We start from the raw sequence: 5,421 nt of genomic DNA, 5'->3' as shown, positions 1-5,421 counted from the left end.
AAATTATTTTTTACTTAATACATAACTTTGTAATAATTCTAGAAGTTTTATTTAATATTTTTACTAATATAATTCTAAAATTTGTGTTAATATCAGCAGATTTTATAAATTTTGACTATCGGAAAAACTTATTTGTTAGACTAAAACAAAACTCAGAGCTATTTGACGTAATTTTCCAACCACAGAGGGTGTGTATGTAATTACACCGAACCTTAGAGAAGGACAGTGTAATTATCCTTTTTTAATGATTATAATTATAAATTGTAAATTATAAATTATAGAGGAGCAAAAGTGTCACACTATATTTATAAGGCCAATATTGTATCTTTCCCATATTTCCTCATCTGATGACAAAAAAACACAACTAGAGGCATTTTACTATAAATACCCATTGCTCAGACCCTTGAGAAAACACACAAAGATTCAATCAATCACAGAGAACAAGTGCAGAGGAGCAAAAAGTTAAGGATGTCACTCATTTGCCAAGGTAAGACTGCATGGCCTGAACTAGTCGGGGAGTCCGGAGATTTCGCAGTGAAAACCATTGAGGAGGAGAACACCTTGGTAACTGCCATCATTGTTCCACCATCCCAAACCGCTATTCCTGGTGATTTCAGCTGCAGTCGAGTATTTGTTTTCGTTAGTGATGAAGGAGTTGTTACAAGGGTACCTGTGGTCTTTTAGGGATGGACCATTCTTCGTTACTTCACTTGCCATGTGATTGGCTTGAAATTCTATTAAAATAAATAAGTGGTTCGAGGGTCCGTCTCACTGTGGGAATACAGTTTTCTGTTTGATGTGTGTACTAAAATATGCAAGTTGTATGTTTTGTTTAAATTTGGGACATTTCACCTATGACTGAAAATTTGTCCTGTAATATTGGTGTTAATGTGTCTTCACTTTGGTGCCATGTATTGATGCTTCATAAGATGTCATGTGAATAAATTAATTGTGCGTGTCAACCAGAATTCCTTTTCGATTTTCTGAGCACTGTGAGAGAGAATCTTTGCCGCGAAAATGGCGCGTGCATGGATGGAGGGGGATTGACTTTTGACGACGGAGAAATTTGAAATATGATAAAAAAAATTAATGTTAGTAGCATGTTCTGAAAATATAAATAGAATCATAGTTTATAGAGCACACATATAGTCGAAGGAAATTAAAATTTTATAAACTAGACATGTCAAATGCTACTAATTTGACGATTTTTTTTTATCAAATTTAAATTCTAATAACATAGTGATTAGAACTAATAAAATATGACCTAACAAATTAATAATTAATACTTTAGGTAATTTCTAATTATTAGTTTTGTTTACTTGATTTTTACATATAGGAGTATTGTTAATATGAATAACAATTGATGTTTTGGATGTATAGATGGTACATTCAACTAATATATTTCTACTAAATATGGTGAAATTATTGTTCAAGTGTTAACAATGTATATCAATTAAAACTTGGTAAAACTGTTGGGATAGTTATCAAACTTTTAATAAGTTAGTTTCTCTTGTTTTTCAGAAATAATGTCATATGAATAATTTACATTCCTTAATATTTTTCAATATTTGTTTGCCTTATATTACATTTTGAATAATGCATGAACAATATTAAGGGTACATGAATTTAAATATTTAAATAATTAAACTTGATCATTGTAGCATATTAAGTTTAGTTTCTACAATACAAAAAATATGTATATACATATATTTTATAATAACGGCTTTTGTAACGGTCAAGGTAATAATTTAAAAAAAAAAAATTAAAATTGTAAAGGCCATTGTAACGGCACCCCCTGCAGCGTTTTTTTATTGGGCGTTATAAAATCTTTGTAAAGGCTTGCTTGAAAGCTGTTACAATTAGTATTCGACGTTGTGACGGCCATGAGAGACCGTTATAATAGTAGTTCAGTCGAAAAAAATGCATTTTGTCTTATTTTTTAAATGGTCAAATTTAATTTGATTTAATTATTAGTGATATGACCTTTGTAACATATATATGTATGGTAGTGCTTGAATATAAGAGCGGTATTTGGAATGCTTTTCGTAACGGCCATGTATTATGTTGTACTTGTTAGTGCAACTGCCTTTGTTACTGCTTTGGTAATGGATTTTTGGACTATCTTTTTCAAATTTGATGTGAATATAATCTTATATGTGTAATACTTATTAGCAAAAAATAATATTCTTTTATATATGTAGTTTTCTTTTCTAAGTATTGGAATGCGATATAACATATTCTTTGTTATCTACTTGGAACAATTAATATGTGATCGCTCTACCCATATGTGATATCTCACTGGTTCACATAAAGATCACAAGCTGGTTATCTAATTACATATGGAGATAAGTTAAACAGACAATGGTGGTTACATTTACAAGTCATTTAGAAATAATTGCAGTTCAAAAGCAAATAGATAATATATTTGGTTGAGATTAATTATCAATCATATAAAAAGAAGTATGGATTATTAATTAAAGATGATCCAACAGTACCCTATGAGGACAACGGTGTGGTGCATCACTCAAATATTATATTAAATGAGGTAAGATGAAGTATATTTCACCAAAGTTCTTTTATACATACAAGCTCCAAAAGAAAAGTGAAACCGATACCAAGAAGATAAGCGGAAATTTGGCAGATTTACTTACCAAGGCCTTACCTGCAACATTTAAGCAAATCATACATAACATCAGAATGTGTTGCCCCTAAGTGGTATCGATATGGAGTTGTTTCTCGTATCTATTATCTTATTTTCCCCTTTGTTCACATATTGGCAAAAAGCCCTTATATAAAATAAAATCTTCATTGACTCCTTATATTTTTATTTAATGGTGTAACTGAACGCCTTCACGTTATGGGTGGATGGTTAAATTTTTAGCATTATTTTCATAATCATTGGATCGTATTTAATTGGATCGTATTTAAGTCAAATCAACTATTGAAATTTTATTAATAATCTACATTTGGAATATTATCTTTTTCAAATTAAGGACTTATATATAAAAATAAATATATTTATTAATAGTATGTTTATCTATCCTTTTATCTTAATAATATATACAATATTGTTAATAAAAAATAATTGTGGAAATTTAAAATTATAATTATTTTTCAATTCTTTCAAATGTGAGTAATTAAAGTCATATTCGTAATTGTTTATATTACATTGTCTTCATTATAAAATACTTTAAAATAAGTTTATATTTGAATAATTACATTAATCAAGATACATGTATTCACCATTTCCCACTATATAAAACTAGCATAACAACATTGGAAAAAATTATCGAAATAAAAAATAACAGGATATAAGTATATGAAAAGGAATATTATCCTTCACATTAATTAATTTATATGCATGACATCTTATGAAGCGTCAATACATGACACAAAAGTGACGAAACATTTACACCATTACTATAACACAGATTTTCCGTCCCATTTCCGATGTCCCAAATTTAAGCAAACACAAAGCTTACATGTTATTGATAAACACATTAAACAGAAAACCATATAAGCACAGCAAGACGACCCTCAGACGTCTTCTTTATTTTAATCATATTACAATCCAATTGAAGTAACGAAGAATCATCTCCATCCGCTTAGTTTAACCGACCCTAGGCACCCTTGTAACAATGCCTTTCTCATCGACGAAAACAAATACTCGACCGCAACTGAAATTACCAGGGATCCATGTTTGGGATGGTGGAACAATGATGGCATAGACGGAGTTCTCCTCCTGGATGGTTTTCGCTGCAACTTCTCCACATGTCCCGACTAGCTCAGGCCATTCACTCTTACCTACATATATAAGCACGAAAAGGAGTCAAAGGATGCAAGTGGCATCGAATAATTAATTTTATAGACAATTTATTTATTGGAAATTACTTCTACTTTCATTTAGTTGTTAGGACTTGGCGCTAAAGTTATGATTTTAAGATTTATGTTTTTTCTCCGTAAATTGTATCGAGGCAGTCGATGAAATTTACCCAAAGAAATTAAGCTGCATGAAGTCAAGATGGAAACATGTTTGAAATTAACTAAAAAACAATTTCATTTCATTACCTTGACAAATTGATGCCATCCTTAGCTTTTGCTCCTCCTTTGCTCTTGTAGTAATCTTTGATTGAGTAAATGTCTGTGTGGTTCTAAGAGTTCTGCACAATGGGGTATTTATAGGAGAATTCTTGTAGTTGTGTTTGTGTTTTTCATTCTTGGAGGAAATGAGATTCTTGTGATCCTTTTTTTTGACACATTAAATGTGTGAGAATTACGCTTTGTCCTATTTTTAGAATCGACTTCATTCGTTCCATGAATTAATTTATCATTCTCCCAACTTTAGCTTTCAATTTATTGTCGTAAATATAATTTTGATTTATAATGTTGAGATACCAATCAATGAGCGTCATATCTTGAACTCCCAAATATAAAATAAAGGTTAAATTACAGTCACATCTTTTGAAGTTTTATATAGTTATACATATCTTTTCGTTATTTAAAAAATTATAAATACTTTTCTTATTTTGACTTCCATATATGATCATATTTTATAGAAGTGAGTAGTAAATAAGAGAAATTAATTAATTAGCGTAGATAGATGGTCAAATAAAATGTACATGACACGAATTTGATTAGTCTTTAACTATCACCAAGACAAAAAATAATATTATTGAAAATATGAAATGAAAATTTGAGAATTAATACAAAGATATATAATTAAGTGAACATAATTTTAATCTCATTACAATTTAATTATTATCAATTAGAATTATATAAAAAAATGTCATCATGAATAATTAGTCACACACTATAATGCCATCAATCATTTGACACTAATTATTTCTGTTTAGGTGAAACTCTTAGCTATGTTATAAAACTATTGTGCTGAGAAATCCTCGTCACAGTGACAGAGGTGAGAAAAATGTGTTTGTATTTTTAGTGATATGTCCAAAACTTGAATGATAGCTTTAAAGGACCACTTCTATTTAAAACGTGCATTTTGAATTGATTGTAGCAAAGTATTTCATAAATTAATAAATATTATTTCAAAATTTAATAACTCGTACTTTATAAATAAAAAGGTTTTATTCATTAATTTTAATGAATTTAATCTTTTGAAATTTATTGTAAAAACTTTCTACTCAATGAAAATACAAAAAGTATATAAAAATATGACTAAATAAGTGGAATTCTCTTGTTGTTTCATGAAATTTTTGGATTTTATTGATAAAATTATTAATTATCTCCTATTTGCTTGACGTTTGAATTTCAATATCATATTTCTTATTAATCATTTAATATTTGACTACAAATACATTTTTTGTAGCTGAAATTAATTTGCCACAATTTTGCAATGGAATTCTAAAATTTAGATTTTCGTGGCAAATTCTGTGGTAAACCAACAATGAAATGTTACAA

General features: G+C 28.9%; 1 long non-coding RNA gene across 1 annotated transcript; it reads right to left on the bottom strand.

Annotated features, from left to right (window-relative positions):
• Positions 1-3,316: 3,316 nt before the first annotated feature.
• Positions 3,317-4,272, bottom strand: LOC148787865 (uncharacterized). Its single transcript, XR_016066146.1, has 2 exons — positions 4,069-4,272; positions 3,317-3,804 (listed from the first exon to the last, which is right to left on the bottom strand). It is a non-coding gene; the product is annotated as an uncharacterized LOC148787865 (long non-coding RNA).
• Positions 4,273-5,421: the final 1,149 nt, after the last annotated feature.

The sequence above is a fragment of the Sesamum indicum genome, linkage group LG6 (genome assembly GCF_026168435.1).
Source record: "Sesamum indicum cultivar Baizhima isolate 11 linkage group LG6, ASM2616843v1, whole genome shotgun sequence".
In the NCBI taxonomy this organism is placed as follows: domain Eukaryota; kingdom Viridiplantae; phylum Streptophyta; class Magnoliopsida; order Lamiales; family Pedaliaceae; genus Sesamum; species Sesamum indicum.
Note: the sequence above shows the minus strand (reverse complement) of the source record. Positions and strands in the feature narration are given on the sequence as shown.